Source organism: Cavia porcellus, unplaced genomic scaffold (genome assembly GCF_034190915.1).
Source record: "Cavia porcellus strain 051 isolate PalLab524CR breed Dunkin Hartley unplaced genomic scaffold, mCavPor4.1 scaffold_27, whole genome shotgun sequence".
In the NCBI taxonomy this organism is placed as follows: domain Eukaryota; kingdom Metazoa; phylum Chordata; class Mammalia; order Rodentia; family Caviidae; genus Cavia; species Cavia porcellus.
In genome coordinates this window covers 12001533-12020339 of record NW_026947510.1, presented here as the reverse complement: position 1 = coordinate 12020339, position 18807 = coordinate 12001533, and the positions used below count along the sequence as shown (strand labels likewise).

At 39.1% G+C, this 18807-nt stretch overlaps 1 protein-coding gene and 1 long non-coding RNA gene across 6 annotated transcripts in view; one reads left to right on the top strand and one right to left on the bottom strand.

The window, feature by feature from the left end:
- Window positions 1-18807, top strand: part of LOC106025842 (uncharacterized) — a 58771-nt gene that overhangs the window by 344 nt on the left and 39620 nt on the right. The window contains exon 2 of one of the 3 annotated variants that reach the window (XR_010043919.1): window positions 18211-18283. The exons of the other annotated variants lie outside the window; for them this stretch is intronic. This is a non-coding gene — a long non-coding RNA (uncharacterized LOC106025842). The remainder of the gene's footprint in view (window positions 1-18210; window positions 18284-18807) is intronic. 3 annotated transcript variants of the gene reach the window in all.
- The window catches only part of LOC101787012 (putative sperm motility kinase W), a 68361-nt gene continuing 66478 nt past the window's right edge, over window positions 16925-18807 (bottom strand). For all 3 annotated transcript variants that reach the window (XM_063238508.1, XM_063238510.1, XM_063238509.1), the window contains one exon: window positions 16925-17652. The gene's annotated coding sequence lies outside the window, so the exon portion shown is untranslated. The remainder of the gene's footprint in view (window positions 17653-18807) is intronic.

The following is an 18807-nucleotide window of genomic DNA, read 5'->3' as shown; positions in this document are numbered from 1 at the left end:
AGGGACAGCGGAGGACGGTGCTCTGGGGACCAGGGCGCCCAAGACGCCGAGATGTGGCCCGGTGGAGGGGCAGCAGAAACTCGGTGTTTCAGACCGGAGGGCTGTGCCGGGGAGCCCTGGGGTGGGTAGAAGGGGGATCGGTGAGGAGTCTGCTGTCCCAGGATCCAGACTGGGGGCTTTTGGCCAAGCCAGGCGGGAAGCACCTAATGATGCCTCGAGGGCCTTTTCTGTCTCTTTCGAAGCTTCCTCGCCTTCCCTTTAGTTTTGGCTATAGTTTGCCCGCGAGAAACTTTCTTTTTCATTTGTTTTCTCTTTAATTTTTTTACCGACTTGGTGTTGTTTTCCGGGCCGCTCTCTGGACCTTCACGTTCTTTCAGATGTTACCTGCTCTATAGGACGAGTTCTAGCGAGATACACGGTTTCTGGAATCATCATTGTACTTTTCCTGGTCCTATCGCCTTCTTTTCTTTTTATTGTTATAGATGTTAAAGAAACTAAACGCTTTCGGTTTGTGTAAGGTGTTACGTAACGGTAATTAAGTTAGTCTAGAACAGGTTATGAGGCACCTGGCAGCTGCCAGTCCAAAGGGCCAAGAAGTTGTGCAACCTGTTCTGAGTCAGAATGAATTTGATGTGGGGTTTTCTACAGGGAGAAAACACCCAGATCAAAAAGGGCTGGCAGTCAAGTTTTAGGTGTTCTCTTAACAGAATAGTTTCTTAGTAGTTGAAACCAATTTTAAATTCAGCTAGCTTCTTGCCTGACACAGTGTATGAAGTATTTTTGTATGACGATACTAATTTGTTACTATTCATGTATACACACTTGTTCTGGACTTAAGAAGTGGTGAAGAGAATGTAATAGCTTTGTTCATTTTTTCTATAGATCGACAATGACAATACAATAGTCCTCAGTTTTGTAAATAAAAATATTGTACATATATGGCAATAAAATAGATTCATATACATACACATATGTGTATACTCATGTGCAGTTTCTACAGGTAAATAGCACTTTTCAAGTGATTTCAAAGTGACCAGAGTTCAGCTTCTTGTGGCTATTTTTTATGAATTTAAATATATTATTTTTCAACAATTTATATTTTGTAATCCTTGTAATATAAATTCTTGTAGCAGAGTATTTTAATACACCATTAAAAGTATCAGTGTAATAATCACATCAACGTAACAGTGATTAATAATCACCTGTTACTGTTTTCCTAATTTAAAAAATGAAAATCATTGAAGCGTTTGATTCTTTTGTGAGCCCCATCCCATTCTCCTTTCTCTTTTATCACTGCTGTGTATCTTTTCTGCTTTGATGCTTCCTTAATTAGACTTTGAAGGAAAGAAAGAGATAAAGGGAAGATACAGAAGATAATAAGATATTCACAGTCTACTTTTTATAGTCATATCATTGTTCAGGTCACCTAAGTCCCCATTTCTTCCTGGAATTTAACTTCCCTTTTAAAAAGTTAGAACTAGTGGTTTTTCTACTATTTCTATTCTCCTGTTTTGTAACATTTACTAGTATTGTAGTTCATTATCTAGTCTTCAAATTCAATGTTTTGTTTTTTTTGTTTGGTGGTACCGAGGATTGAACTCAGGACCTTGTGCTTGCCAGGCAGGCAGTTACGCTGCTGAGCTAAATCCCTGGCCCTTAACTAGTCTTCAAAATTAGGCATGGGAGGTACCAAGATTAAAAACAAAAAGTTAAAGGTGATTGCTCTCAGAGTACTCAAAGATTAGTAAATTAGACCTCAAAAAATGGAGTGAGGTAAATTATTTAACAGATGTTTGTAGAAATGCAGTGATGGCACAAGAAAGAAGTGAACCATTTTTCTCGGGTAGTTCTTGGGAGATTTTTACAGAGTAAGTCACACTTGGATTTAATAGGGCATAGGAGGCTAGAGGTACATTGAGGGGATGGTGTCAACTATTTTAGACAGGACTAATATGCAAAAGGAGTGGAAGGAAATAATTTGGTACATTTGAGGAAGCTGATAGTAGTTTAGTTTGCATAGTGCCTTAGTTTGGTTGTTGCAGTTAAATGAGATTTGGTAAGGATGGATCTGGGGACCAGATCGTAGAGGAGCTCAACTGTTGACCAGGGCATTAAGCTCTGTAGAGAAATTAAAGCCATTAAAGAGATTGGTCATTGGATGTTTTTTCCAAAACAGGAGAATCAGGTGATCAGCTTCGTATCTTAGTTTGTATTTTTGTTTTCTGTATCAACAGAATCAACTACCAGTCTTAGGATTTTTGTTCACCACCATACACATCTAATCCAAAGGTACTCAGTTTTGGTTGAATATTGGAATAATATGCCCAGGGTCCTGCTTTAAATTAGTGAAATGTGAATACCAACATGATTCTGGTGAGCAGCCAGTGTTAAGAACTGCTGATCTATCTTTTGGACTTCTTTCTCTTATCTTTTTTTTTTTTTCTTTTTTCTTTTTTTTTTTTTTTTTTAATCGGTACCAGGGATCGAACTTTTATCTTTTAATCTTTCATTATTATGCCTTTTTTGTTTTTTATTATATTATAGAGCCCCAAGCATCTACTCATAAGTTACCTTTCTAGAATAAGTGTATTATAACATGTGTTGCCTAAGTGAAGAATTTGTGTAATATTGTATTAATTTGAGGTGAGAGGGCTAATTACTTTGGCACAATTATCATTGAAGGAAATAATTTCAAAATCTAAATACCTTTCAAAACGTTCTTTTGTACGTAAGTGGTTATGTATGTATGTTTTTACAAAATGCATACTTGAGAATGTGTTGGTACTTTTAAACTCATCTCTCCGAAGTTTGGCTTTTTTAAAATTTCTTTTTAAGTCTCATGGGCATAGTCTTTCCTTTTCTGTGTTGTGACTGTAGTCAGTAGTCATCAGTTTCTTCTAATGTTATCCAGAAAGACTAACAAAATAGGTTTTAGTTGCAGTTCACTTTCATAGCCAAATAATAACATCTTCATATTATTATCTAATGATTTTTTTTCATTGGTTAATTTCATGTTCATCACCCTTGGCATTGATACCTGACTTTGTATGAAAGTGTTACCGTTTATTTCTTACTGCTCAAATACTGTCTTATATTTTTCCTTTTAGCTTATTCTCTAACTGCTGAACTTTTTACTGGTTTCCAGCACATTAAACTTAAACTTACTGTCTGTTATGGTTTGTGTCTAGATGTCCCCCAGAGCCTCATGGGGTTAGGCTTGTAGAGTCTGTGGCTGATTCATGATCCAATGCTGGGATTATGAGTGTGAGTGTTACATTCACTTGAGGGTGGGTAGCCTACATACAATATAAAGGACGGTCTTCTTTGTGCACTTCTTCCTTTCGCTCATCTCTTTTGCTGTCTGCCATCCTCATGAACTGTTACTACTATGCTATGAGCCATCCTGCCTTTGGCCCTAATGATTGTGGACTGCAACCTCCACAAACTGTGAGCTAAATAAACCTTTCCTTCCTTAATTTGGGGGCTCTGATATTTTGTCTCAGCAACAGCAGACAAGTAACAAGAGCACTGTCTGCTTTGTCTTCTAGAACATTATACTTTTGTAAGCATGAGCTCATTAATTCATTTAGATTTCTTACACATCCTGTTCCTCAGAGGCTTTCTTGACTAGTTTTCCAAAAATAGCACCCTTCCCACTCTAGCTTTCATTCTGTCTTTACTGTGTTTCTGAGTAATGTTGGTCACTACCTATAATTGTATTTTACATTTATGTATTTTTTTTTCTTTTAGTAGAAATAAACTCCCTAAGACATGATCTTTGTGTCATTCACTGTTGTATTCCCTGTGCCTTGATGCTTTCTGTCAATTTCTTAGTTTTTTTAAGTATAAAACTGTATATCAAAGTCATACATACAGATAAAACTAAAAGTGCTAAAGTCTTGAAATGCTGTATATCAGTTATATTTCTTTCAATGCTTAACTTTTCTTTCAGTGTCACGTACATATTTCTTGAATACTATGCCTGTCTGGAAATTGTAAACACTTTGTCTTGTGATAGAAAAGAAGTGCTTTTATGTCTGTTACCCTTTTTTCATTATCCTAATATAAATTTGATTTGATCTGGACTCTGCCTTTCCATTATTGTGGCAATATTGCTAGTGTGATATATTCCTTTTCTTCTCTATTTCTCCCCAGAGAAATTATGACATTGTGTCAGTTTTCTTTGTACATTTGATTAAGAGATTTCACAATATCCCAAAGCCTTCCTGTAACAGTTTTTCCCACCATACACCTAAGAGATTGTGTATCTTTCCTCTTTACACCCTGTGTCTTCCTTTCTGGTCCAAACCCAACATGGCTTTTTGTGCTCTGTACACAGCTATTCTCTGCTTGTCCTTGCTCTTATTCTAGGAATTTCCTATGCCTTTCCTCTTTCATTAAACCATGTCTTCCGCCTTCTTTATATTTAACATTGGTGGAACACATCCTTTAGAATTTCCTGAGAGTGTATCCGTTAGTGGTAAATTTTATGGCAATTCCAAATGTCTGAAAATATATTGATTTATCCTTTTACGTGAGTTTGGGCTAGTTACACAATTATGAGTTGGAAAACACTACTTTCAGAATTTTCAAGAGACTATTTTAACCTCCAACTTGCAGTGTTTGTGGTACAGACCTGTATCATTCTTGGCTTCTTTCTACTATATTTTAGAATTTTCTATTTATACCCAGGAATTTTACAGGGCGTACCTTGTATTTCTTTTGATTTTTGTGAACACACTAGATCTTTTCAGCCTAAAGATGTACCTCATTTAGAAATTTTAAAAAAATTATCAGGAATTTTTTTCTACTTTTCTGAAAAATACTCTTGTGGTAAATTGTCTATTAAAGACTTTTTTAATATATTCTAGTATATTGTCTTTTTTATTGTTACTACTGTCTTCCAATCTTCCCATTGGATATTATGGTTCAGCTACTGTATTTTTTACTTGCTATTATTTTATAAATGCTGTCTTCTCTTCCGTTTCCTTATAGTTTCCCTCTAATTTTGTTTTTGTAGCTCTTTAGGGTTTTCTTTCTTTTTTGTTTTTTGTTTTTTTTTTTTTTTTTTTTTTTGAGACAGGATCTTGCCATGTTCAAACTGGCCTTTGGGAGCGGCTTCAGTATGGCTAAACTGAGGAGGAGTTGCGTTGGAGAGACTCAGAGAAAATCAGCTAAAAACACAAATTGGCTTTGAAGTCAACTATGCCTCGAACTCCTGGTAATTTTTCTGCCTCAGCCTCCCAAGTGCTGAGATTACAGGCATTTGCCATTGCAGGAAGCTCTACTGTATCTCTTTGAATTAACCTTTCACATTAGAAGCTTTCTTCAGAGTCCACTTATAATTCCACTGCATGCATATACTGCTTTTTGTTTAGTCGTTCACATATTGCTAATCTTATAGATTTCCTTTTGACTTTTGTAGACTTGTTTTTCATCCTCTAAGAATGAGTATATTAGCAACACAATTTCTGGTGTAGTGTGTATTACTTTTTTTAACCCTAGGCCATTTTTTAATTGTGTTAGACTATCTTTATAAATAATCTCACTAGCAATTTTTTGAGTTCTGCTTGTGCCACATCCTTAGCAACAGATGTTGCCAGTCTTCCTAGTTTAGGCATTCTTTTGGATGCATATCTCATAATAGCTGTAATTTTTTTGATGACTATAGGATGTGCTGTTTTTCACCTTTTTTTTTCCTTTTCTTTTCTTTTTTTTTTTTTTTTTTTTTTGGTACTGGGGAGCAAACTCATGACCTTGTGTTTTCCAGGCACTTACGCAGTAGAGCTAAATCTCCAGCCTGTTTTTCACATTCTTATTGACCATTTGTATATGTTTCTTTAAAGACAGTTCAAATTCCTTGCCTACTTAAAAAATTAGGTCTTTTTTTTTTTTTTTTTTTTGGTACCAGGGATTGAACTCATGACCTCACGCTTGCCAGGTAGGCACTTATGCCGCTGGGCTAAATCCCCAGCCCAATTAGATCTCTTTTATTGTATAATTTAAGAGATTATTAATATACAGCCCTCTGAAACCAGATTTGTCGGACACTTACTGTGTATTTTTCCCTTAGTCTGTGCCACCTCTCCATAGTGCACTCCAGTGCTAGGAACCATTGTGCTAGCCAAGTACACTCCCACTGAGTTAGGGGATTTTGCTAAGAAGAAACTTTTAATTTTGGTCTTATTTCTTCAAAAAAAAATGCTTTCTGTCTCCTTTTTAAGGAAGCTACCCTTTAAGCTTTGGCTTGTATACTTTAGGTCTGTGATCACCTTGTATTATTTTTGGATTATGATATAACCAGGGATTGAGTTTCATTATTTTTTCATGAATATCTACTTGATTCAGCATAACTTTCTCAAGGCTTTTTGCACCAAAATGGATTGCATTGAAGCCTTTCTTCAAACTCAGTCATACAAATGTGAGTCTTATCTCTGTGTTTGCTATTCGCTTATATTGATCTATATGTCTATCTCTAGATCAGGTTGTACCATCTCAGTTACAATAGCTTGGTGCTAAATTTTGAAATCTAATAAATAGAGGCCTCCAACTTTTATCTTTGGAAAAAGGCAAAAGATTTAATTTTGTCAGTTTTGTGTTTTCTGCTTAATGCTTATTGTTTGTTTCCTTCCGTTTAGTTTTTTTTTTTAATTTTATTTAAGGAGAAAAGAAAAAAAACAAAGGGTATGAGTTATACAGAATTTCAAAAAAAAAAAACAAACAGGAAATCACTAGTTAAGTGATTACATATTATCATCTAAAAATAGTTGTTCAGGTTACAAAATTAAAGCATATAAAGTGGACATTCAGACAGTGAGACTGCAAACAATGATCCAATAAAAACTTAGTAATATGATTATCTATCTTATACACTTAAATATACATGCAGTTACATCCTTTAGAGCACTTTCCTGGCTTTTCCTCTCTTTTTTTACAATGACGATTACACATTTTGGGTTTCATTACTCCCACAGTTCTTATTACTTTTTTTTTTGAAAAGAAAACCAAATGTGACATAACAAAACAGTCAGTCAAATCAAAAGGATGGACAGAGTACAAGATGTAAAACCAGAATGCAAGATGATCAACAATGGTTACCATAATGTCTCTTGCTATCTTAAAAAGAATGGCCTGTATCATCAGTTATAATTGAACAAAACAGTAAAGAACAAAACCAATAAAATTAAAACATTAGAGACATTACAGGACTTCAAAAGAAGATAATAGTCAAACCAGAATGGGCATCATATTGAATCTTACTGTCTTCACAGTTGTTGCCTATATTCTCAAACTTGGTACTATCAAGCAAAACAGAATAGATTAAAATCAGTCAAAACAAGATGGTGAGAGCAATACAGGGTCTCAAATCAAGTTAATAGGAAATCAAAGTGGATTACTATAATATATCGTGCTATTTTTATGTATTTTTCCCTTGATTAAAAAGATAAAAATGAATAATAAAAGAGATTGAGATAAAGAGGACATAACAACAAAACAGCACAGGTCAGAACATAACCATTTAAGCAAAATAGTGTTTCACCACAAGATATCCCAACATAAAAGTAGTTACCATAGTGTCTCTTTTCTTGAAATCTTTGAGTATAACTTCATATACTGTAGCATCAAACATATCAAGACAATGTAAAACCATTCAGGAGAATGACAGTATTACAGGGTATTTAGAACCAACTAACAAAATGAACAATGGTTTCCGTATAATCTCCTTGTCTATAAAAGTTTTTGTTTATATTATCACATATAAAAAATCCAATAAGATACAACCTGTTAAGACCGATGGAGACAGAAGAACAAAAGCTTGATGGGACTTCAAAACAAGATGATATTAAATCAGCACTACCTAATATGATGTCTTGTTTTCTCCAAAATGGCTGTTCCTACCATCCAACCTTCTCTGCCTCATTTCTGTTGAGCTGTTTTTCTGTCATTAGTTGTCAATTTGTCTTCTTCATTTCACTTTCTGCTCCATTCATTGTGGCCTCTCTGCCACTGTTTCTGGAATCTTGGTATTTTTCTCTTTTAGAATATCCTGCAGAATTCTCTGTAGAGTTAAATTGGTGGTTGTAAATTCCCCTAGTTCCTCTTTATCCTGGAAGCACCTTGTTTCTCCATTAATTTCTAGGGACAGTTGTGCAGGATATGTCAATCTTTGCTGGAGGTTATTGTCTTTCAAAGCTTGAATTATTTCCCCCCATGCTCTTTGTGATTTGATGGTTTGTGCCGAGAAGTCTGCTGTAATTCTGATGGGTGTTCCCTTGTAAGTGATCTGTTTCTTGTCTCTGACAGCTTTTAATATTCTGTTCTTGTATTAGATTTATAGAATTTTGATTATTATATGCCTGGGTGTAGTTCTGTTTGGGTTATAGGTGACTGGGGTCCTCCTGTATGCCTCATAGATCTGAGTATCTTTACCTTTTCCCCTATTAGGGAAATTCTCTTTGATTATTTCTGTGAATAGCCTTTGTAGTTCATTTGTTTGTATCCCTGCTTCTTCCTTTATAGTCTTATTTCTTAAGTTATAGATCCTCTTATCATCTTCTAGCCTTTATATTGTTACTGCTTGTTTTCTTATTTTTAAGAGGTTTTTCCTTTCATGCTTCCACATTACAAATCTGTCCTCCAGTTCAGATAATCTATCCTTAGTTTCTTTCAAGGTGTTATGCCAGCTTTCAATAGAGTTTTTAGTTTTTTGGTAATCTCTTTGAACCTGCTTCACGTACTCTGTGTTTTCTCTATCTTCTCCATCAAACAAATGTTCTTCCATTCCACCATCTGATTTTTCTTGGGCGGTGCTTAGCATTTCTCTAACTATTCTACTTATATCTTGCTTTACTTGGTTAAATACTTCACTTTTGAACTCATCTGTGAGGTCCCAGAGATAACGTTTTATGCCTATTGGTGCCGTGCCTGATATTGCATGTTTTCTGTCCTCATTCTCCTTTGCATTTATCTTTCCTGGATCAGTGTTGTCAGGAATGGGGACTGAGGACCCTTTCTTGTTGCTGCCTGTTCCCATTCTTTTTGTTCCTTCCATACAAGCATATATAGGAGGCCCTGTTTCTTTCTTTGTCGGTTACAGTTTGTTTGAATTGCACCAGGTAGGTGTTTCCACCCACTGCAGTGTACTAGGGAGACACAGACCTGGGCAGCCTCTGCTGGGCCCACCCCTCCAGGCTAGTCAACATGCTGAAGGCTTCACTGCTTTAAAGTGCATTGCCAGGAGCAGGGACCTGGTTTGGGCTAGCCTACTGGGTCTTAGTCCACAGCATCACCCAGGTCAAGAGCTCCCTACCAATCCAGCTTGAGGGGGGAATATGTGACTGAAGTCACTGAAGCGTGCTGTTTTGGATAGTCTGCCCAGTCACAGAATGTCCTCTGTTGGAACCCTCTAGTCTATGGAAGGGTCCTCATTCCTCTCACTCCCCGCAGGTCGATGCAGGGTTCCTTGCCAACTCTGTTCTCAATTCGGTGCGCCGATTTCCACTCTCAGAGCTTTCACGTCTCTATCCCTGCTGTGCTGATTCAGATGCAGCAGCCGTGGCAGGAAATTCAAGCCATGGTTTCCAAGCAAAGGTTCCAGCCTCAGCACTGAGACTTTAGGTGTTCCCGTCGTAGCACCGGGATTGCATTTCCAGTTGGTTTCTCTCAGCTTAGTTGGTTCCTAGGTCAGCAGGGTATATCTTCCCCCACTTAGGACTCCCCACACCGCACCATTCCTGGAATCTAAGCTGGCTATATCTCCTTCCTTTTACTTTGGACTTGTGTTTACTACCTAGCCTGTTAAGGATGGAACATTGTGTTATTCTTTTTTGTTTTCTTCTTACATATGACGTTAGTATATTAAATACCTTTTAATGTGCTTTATTTTAATACTTAATTAAAACTTTTTAGTTTTTAATGTAATTTCTTTTATGACTTATGGTTTATGCAAATAACTGTTTATTATTTAAATAACTTAAGTTTAGTTCCTAATATAATTGTTTTGTAGTTGGAAATGTATGCTGTGCTTTTCCATTTTATTTTTTAATTAAAGCTTTTTTTTTTTTTTTTTAGTGTTTTGAGACAGTATCTTACCATGTAATTCAGGCCAGCCTTGAACTCATGTTGAGCCTTACAAGTGCTGGCATTATAGTCATGTGCCCACTCTTCCTGGCTTTGTCATTGAGACTTTTTAGTGGCCTGTCTAGATCTGTTTTATTGAAGAGTGTGTATTGTATACCTGTGAGTAATGTTTTATAAGTGTTGTATGATTAAGATGGTAGCAGTCTTATTCAGATTTTATGTGCTTTATTATCTTATAGAGAACATATTGTTAGATCTTGCTTTTTGCCTTTTTTTTTTAATCCATTGTGAACTTCTCTCCCGTTTAATTGGAATGCTTGGTGGGGTTTATTGGTTTGGTTTATTGTGTGGAATGCCCCACTACCTTATCTCTTCTCTTTGTGCCATTTGCTTTTATTATTTGATTAGTGCTTTTCTAGTTTCTTTGGATTGTGATTTTTTTCCCCACAAGTCGTTCAGGCAGATGTACTGTAACATTTTTGTAATGTAATTCTGATCATGATTAATTTTTGTCAAAAAATATTTTGCTTTTGTTCTTAAAGTACATTTTTGCTGAGTACAGCATCTTAGGTTGAATTTTCTTTCTTTTAGTGTATTAAAGTTTTCATTTATTTGCCTCCTTTTTTTTCCAGTTAACATTTGCATATTTATTTTTATGTAGTCTGGCATTTTCTATTACTGCTGTTGTTTTTTCTTTGCTTTTCAAGAAATTAGCCATTGTGTACCTACCAGGTTTGTTTCCAATGTATTTTTCCTATTTGAAATTTATTGTCTTCCTGGATTAAAAATTGTTTTCATATTTTTGTACTCACCGAGTTTACTTTTTCTAACTTGTGTTTCTTTTTTTGTCTTTTTCGTTTTTTATCGGTACTAGGGTTCGAACTCACGACTGCCTGCTTGCAAGGCAGGCGCTTATTAACTTGTGTTTCTTAAACTAGACTTTTCCCCCTAAACTGTCCAGCATAAATCATTAATTAATTACAGTGTTAACTTTTTGTCTTTTTCGTTTTTATCGGTACCAGGGATACAATGTTAATTTTGTGAAGATTGGCATATAAAATAGGAATGAGCCTTCTAAAATAGAAACTATCTGAATGTACCTGAGTTCATAAAGGCATTGTTCTATGACACATTGGTTATACATATACTAGGTCATGATCTCAAAGATTTTAAACTATGATCATAGTCAAATGAAATTAATAACCTAGATTGTTTCTACCTTTTAAAGCATAAGTTACAGATGATCAGCATTTGAATTTTCTAGATAACTAAATGCGTTGTGTTCTCTTGTTGAAGCATTGAAGAAATACAGCTTTGTTATTTCTTCAGGTGCTTCCCTTCAGCCTGGCCTATGACCTCACAGTGTATATTAAATGACTTACTTAGACTCTTTGATCATCTTGTTTTATTTATCTGTAATCCTGTTGTTTACCAGGTTATTTCTCTATTACCTAATAAGCTATTTTTTAAATTTTTGTAACACTGTAAGATTCAGTTTTGTCCCAAAGGTGGAAAAGCATCACATTAAAAGATCATCCACCAAAATTAAAGTGAGATTTACTCATAAAGTATGCTTTTTCGTATATTTACTACTAACCTTTTTCTTTTTCCTTCTCTTCTCTCTCTCCTCCTCTTTCTCTCTCTCTCTCTCTCTCTCTCTCTCTCTCTCTCTCTCTTTTTCTTTTTTTTTTTTTTGTTTTTGGTTTGAGACAAGGTCTTCCTATGTGACTCAGCCTAATCTTGAACTATGTATCAGGCAACCCTCGAAATTATGGTAGTGTTTGTGCCTCAGCTTCCCAAGTATTTGGAATTACAGGGGTGTGTCACCACACCCCACATTTACTACTAAACTGAGAAGTGTAGATATTTCACATGATTATTTTTTTTCCTGTAGGCTCTAAACTTCTTAAAAGACACCCATACAGATTCTATAGTCAAGTATTTTTAAACATTTAAAATAATTACTACAATCTGTTTAAATGTTTTACTTACAGCAGGCCTACCACAGATATATAAAGTAGTGTTAAAAGATGACCAGGAGAGCAACATGTTGTCTTAATAGTTCTGAGTTTTATCTTCAGAATTGAACACCTGGCCAGAATTGTCTTTACTTCCCAGCAGTGTAAACATTGGCAAGTTCTTCATCCTCACTTAGTTTTCTTCTAGTAGAATGAAGAATAATGGCTCTTTCTCATAGAATGATTATGAAGATTGAAGTACATTACGTATGTAAAAACACTTAGAGTGACAGTACAGAATAATGTTTTTTATTTGTATTTTTGACGGTGGTGGTACTGGAGATAGAATCCAGGTCTTTCATACTGAGATACCCCCTCACCCCCCACAACCATACCTTTTATTTGTTTTTGTTTTTTGAATTGGGGTATTGCTGAGTGTTCAGGCTGCTCTTGAATTCAGTGTATCACCCAGGCTGGCCTCCTGCTGAGATTACAGGCTTGTGCTACCAAGTTGACACTTTTTTCTTTTTCTTTTTTTTTCATTTTTAGATAAGATCCCACTAAATTGCTGCTGAGGCTGGGCTGTGATCCTTTGGCTCCTGCCTCCCAGAGTGCTGGGATCATATTGTGGGCCACCAAATCCAGATCGTTGACAGTTGGATGCTGAATCTTACCTTTAAGAGTACTACCTTGCCATAGGAGTCTCCATTTGTTACTTTGTAGTAATGGTGCTATTTTGTGAGTGCTTGTTTACACGCCCCTAAGATTCTGGAGGGTAAAGTATAGCTTTGTTCATGTTAAGTCACAGACACCACCCAGGAAGGGATTTAGGTAACTCAGTAAATACTGAATTATTGAATCATCTCATTTACATTGCTGTTGCAAAAAAAAAAATTAGACATTCAGCATTGTGGCTACCACAGTAGGAATGGGGAAAGGTTAAAGAACTGGAGAGGAAAGTTAATATAGTGTGGCAGAAAGACCAGGGAGACAACATTTTGGCTTTCATTGTCATTATTGATCTACCCGTCTTTACTCAAGCAAACTTAACTTTATAAGGACCACAGTTTCCTTATTTATCAATTAAGCAAGGTGACCCAAGTCAGTGAGTTTGTGCTTTTCCTGGAATTCTAGGCCCTCAGAAGTACCTTTGGAGATGGAAGTGTGAGGGTATAAATGAGTCACAGGTTGTGCACTGTGTGCCACACTGTATCGTCTTAGCAGTGAGTGATAGTCTCCTGTCAGACAGAGATAAGAGTCTTGGGCTTACTGTTTCCAAGAGCCAAGCTACCTGGGATCTCATTGTTGCTGTCTAGGCCTTTGGGTCATTGATTGTAATATCACACATATTCTGTGGTCATTTATCCTGTAAATTATGCCAAATTTGCTAAGTCACCAAATTTGACATTTTTAAAAAAATCTCTTGGTTATATAGTTATTTGTATTCCTTGTAAATTCAAGCTTTGAACTAGTTGCATGATAATTTGAGCACATACTTATACATACGGTAGCAGTACCTGTTTTCTTATATCTTTCCTGTATATCAAAATTTGGTCATTTTTTAGCAATATTAGATTTTAATGTGATAAAACAAATTTTGACGTTTCCAATGATTTTTAACATTGTCACTAGGGCTTCTCTAATCCTTTTTTTTCTTATAGTGTTAGTCTGTTTGGCTTTATTTGATACTCAGTATTAAACTTCTTAGAGCCAGGAGTGATGGCGTACACCTGTAATATCAGCCATGGGGAGGCTGATTAAATAAAGGATTGCCATAAATTCAAGACCAGGCCCGACTACATAGTGAGTTTAGGGCCAGTCTGAACTACATAGTGAGACTGTGTTTAAAAAATACACACACAAAATAAAACTAGTTTCTTTATTCCATTATTGAAAACCAAATGGAGTAGAATGAATAAAATCTTTGAGGTTTTTTTTTTTTTTTTTAAATGATCCTGGGGATTGAAGTAGACATTTCACAGGGACCTAATATCTCCAGTGCTTTTTCATAATTTTTAAAATTGAGTTCTCATCTTAGTACTTACATACTTTTTTTTTAAGGGGAATATTATAAAGAAATTTAAAAAACTAACACTGTAGTCAAGACTGCAAATAAACTTCTGGATCAAAATTAAACTGACTTGGCCAGGGATTTAGCTTAGTTACACAGTGCTTGCCTGGAAAGTACAAGGTCCTGAGTTCAATTACTGGTACAATAAATAAATAAATAAATAAATAGAGATTGGTTTGTCTCTTCATTTAGCATGTTTTTAAAAATATTTGTTTTCTCTTCATTTAGTATAAATAAACATGCCTTATTTTGGGCTCTGGAGATGCACGGCTAAAGGGCACTGGAAGAATTCGTCTCTGCTCTTTACTGGGAGAAGGGTTAGTGCTCGGTGTCCACAAAGTATTTCTAGTGCAATATGATTCCTGGATAACTCTCTCATGGTGTGAAGACTTAGCTTTGAAACATTCTAATTTACTGTAACCCTCCTGGTTATTATAATGTCTAAATCAACAATTGTTTGATTTTCCACAAAGGTTTTAAATTATACATAGCCCACTCCCAATATAAATATAAAGCATGAGAACACCTTGTTACCTGCCAGCAAGGCTCTGCCTCTCCTCGGCCTCCAATGCACTGCCTATCTCCTGAAAGGGCTTGCCCTTGGCTAACCTTGCGGGAAGGGACAAAACCAGGACTCTGTTCCAAACTCAGGGCCTAGCCACACAGCCTCCTGTGTCCCAGCCTCAGTTTCCCACTTGTGGAAGCACTGGGGCTGAGGTTGGGGATCGAGATGTTGCTTATTGTGCCCTTTGGCACAGCTGAGAAGGTGGCACGCCCTCTTTCTGTCCCCTGAGGATCAGGGTGGCTTGTGCTGGGCCTGCTCCAGGTGGGGGATGCGGGGATGACACGGGCTGCTCTGTAGCTGCGTGGCTGCATGGGCTGTGGCTCCAGTGGGAACCAGGAAAGGCTTGCTCTTCTGATCTGGTTTTGAAACTGGAGACCGGAGGTGACCTGAGGGCTGTGGCCAAGTGGACCTACTGCCACTCACATGCCAGCCACCCAGATCCCCAGCTGCTGTCCCTGCCCAGGTGTGGACAATGGTGAGGACATTCCCCAGGAGACACTGATTGGGCTCTATGAGCGAATCCAGCAGCAGGAGCGGAAGACAAATGAGGACCACATGTCCCAGCTGCCCCCAGAAGGTGAAGAAGCTGATCGTGGGGAAGAAGCCCATACATGCTTGGCCCTCAGGCATGGGGCCGCCTGCCCATCATTCTGGCCTCTGGCAGGCAGAGCTGGCGGGGGACTCCCAGGCATTCAAAGCAGTGCCTGCAGGCTTGAGGAATCCTGGCTGTTTGCTCGGGTTGCACTTGAGGCCCTCAGGTCCTTAGTGATGGCCCAACTCTGCTAACTCTAGGCTCTTTCCTTAGTGATCTGAGCCCCCTGTCCCTGACAGGGCACTACAGTGAGCTTTACACCTTGCCCACTCCCTGGTATCCAGGCTGGTGGAGCTGAGGACCTGGCGCCCTGGCTGGGCATTGCTGTGCCCATCCCCAATGTCCCAAGGTGATTGTGGACGTTAACATCGGTCCCTGTGCTGTTTTGCCATAGATCAGATCACTGTATCACCGGCTTGGCTTGTGAGTACCTCTCTGCTTCTCCTTCTGGCCACTGACCACCCACCCTGGGGAGCCTCCATGTGTCCTGACGTGTCCCTAGCCAGTTCCCCGTGCTCTGGGAGCCAGACTTCTGGCTGCTGAGTTCATGAGTGACCAGCATTTTCTGCTTCGTGGTTCCCTGGACTGACCTCTGGCATCCCTGAGACCCACAGCCACAAGGGTCAGGCTTGTGGTGGAGACACAGCTTTCAGCCCTTGGGGTGGCCTCTGTGGGCGTCCACACCATCGCAACAGCCTGCTCTTGGCCTTGAGACCCAGGGTCTATTTCTCCTAGCTCTGTCTCCATCATGCTACTTGTGACTGCTGCCTGCTCTGTGACCCCAGAGTGACCCCCACTAGCCTGGCAGATTGAGGCATGTCCCCATCTCTGTCCCCATCCCTGGTGCCCCAGCAAAACATCCAGATCCCCTCCAGTCCTCTTCCGTCCTACTTCTGCCTTCACACTTCCATTCTCAGGCACCAGGGTACACCAGTCCCCTTTGCCCTGTCTCCTAACAGTAGGTCTGTGTCCTTTGAGAGCCAAGGTGCTCCCCAAGGCAGGCCCAGGCCTTCCTGATGGGTCCCCTAGTGCAGGGGCCCCATCTGGCAGGTTGGCTGCAGGTTTCAGGGCAGCACCACTGCAGTGACAGTAGGGTGCCTGAGCCTGGTGAGCTTCTCAGAAGGGGCCTGCTGCTCTCAGCCCCCAGCCAATTGCTGTGGCTCCTAGGGACAGTGTGTTCTGATTGGCTCACATGAGCCCTGCCCCCTGGACCAGAGGAGGACCAGAGAGTTCTCTCCTCCAAACAAAACTGAGGGCTGTGAGGGTCTCAGGTGCAGGCATGGCAACTGTTCCCCAGCCCAGGGAAGGCTCATGCTGGACCTGTGCATGATCTGGCTTCTCTCCAGGGTTAGTTCTTTAAAGAGCAAGGGCCCTTACTGCCCGTCCAGGAGGACTGGCACTTCCTGCTTGACAGGGCCCTAAGGGGGCCATGCACAGCCATGGCAGCATCTCTTTGCTGTACCATGGGGCTGAGGTGCCAGCTGGGATGACACTGAGACTCAGATGGATAGGAAGCACTGTCCCCAGCGTAGTGTCTGCCCAGATCAGCTGAGCCCAGACTGCTGGCCTCTGGGCCTGATCGAGGTTCCCAACCCACTATGTCCAGTGTGAGTTCATGTCCTCTAAAATCAAAGAATGCATTTTAGGAACAACAGAGGTTAAGAGTAGAATATATTTATTGAGAGAAAGCAAGCTTCTGTCTGAGAGAGAGACAAAAGGGGTCCCAAGCGGGTTGCCAGGGACTCTATTTTTTCTAAAGACTCTTCGAGTAAAATCATGGCATTAAAAAGAGTTTAACATAGGGAAACTGGGTACTCACAAGCCAGATGGGCATAAGGTGGTACAAAACTATGACTAACCAATAAGATGAATAGTTCAGGTAAAATTGATTAAACTGGGGACAAAAGGGGAAGGGAATCACTTAGAATGCAGGAATTCTTAAGAGAGCAGTGAATCTTCCCTAAAGGTTTGGAATGTCACTCCTTACTTCCTCAGGGTGCTAGGGAACTCTTTAGAACTTCACTCCTTAGGATATGGATATATTTGTATGGTCTTTTATCTTGAGGCTTGGCCCACAGCAGGAGGTGCTTGTCTTCCCCTTAGTTGCAAGGTATCTGAGCTTCTGCACTGGCTCCTTTGAGGACCTAGCCCTGTCTCACTTCCTGTAGTATTTCTAACTAACTCAGCTGCTTATAACAGTCCCCTCTCTGAAGAAGTAACCAGAACTGCCATGAGGGTGTCATGGGTGATGACCGATCTGGCTTCTTCAGGCTGAAGAGGGTTGTAGTGGTGACCAGCAGTCAGAGATACTTCTGCAGAGATCCTGTCTAGAGGCCCCCAATAGATACCAGGCATTTTCATCTTGGGTAGACATATAGCTCTAAGTCTGGAGGAGACAAAGACAAAGAAACAGTTGAGTATGTATGGGCCAAAGAATAAAACCAGTAGAACAATTATAAGTATAGGTAACAAAGATTTCCACCAATAGGAACTAGTAATAGATTTCCATAAGAAGGAGAAAGACAAGGTCCAGGAGTCTTAAGAATCTTACATATTGTTAATTTGGTATCTAATGTCTTGAATAGCTACTGAGATATTAGCAGAAGAGTCAGGAGTATATATACACAGCATTCAGTTTTTACAACGGCACAAATGCCTCTGTGTGCTGCTGTTAGAATGTCTGATGTCGGGGCTGGGGATTTAGCTCAGCGGCATAAGCGCCTGCCTTGCAAGCAGGCAGTCGTGAGTTCGATCCCTGGTACCGATAAAAATGAAAAAGACCAAAAAAAAAAAAAAGAATGTCTAATGTCATCTGAGTTTGAAGGCAGCCTGTCTCATTAATTTTTTTCCTTATTTAATAGGGACCAGCAGCAGTGTCATTTAAGGCCCACTCAGTATAGTTAGTCAAGGCCTCAGTATGTTGCATGATGTCTTCTAATCCTAGGGAAGGGATAAAGACAGAGGCCAAATGATCATACCAGTGGAACACACTTCTGGACCATCCATGTTGTACCTGGGTAAGTTTGCCGGTTTTTCGATATTTTTGATACTCCTGCCTTGCAACCATGCAAATCCTAGTGTGCATCTGCCTATCCATCCAGGAAGCCGGCAGGGCCACAGATTGGCTCCACAAGACAAATGGGTGCCATTGGGAGCTCCCCATTTGATTCCAGGGCCATTAAACCAGTCTGTTGCAAACCAGTCATTAGCCTGAAAAGTTACTTGTGTGTCCACATTGTTCAAGGGCTGTCCACCCAAGGTGGCTAGTGGCATTAGGCCAACCAGAATAAAAGTGGTGTTTTTGTTCCCAACATAAGGGGGATTTTCTACTGAGATGTCCTATGGTGGGAGTTAATCATAGATACTCATCCCATATTTGAAAATAGCCATAATGATATCTATGGTTGTTGGCCCTTAGGATAGGACCTTTCTTTTTATCTACCAGGGGCCTTACAGGCCTGTAGAGAGGCTTCAGTGGCATTATAAGAAAAAAATCTGATTATGTCCAGGATCATTAACAATGTAATTTACAGGATCATTA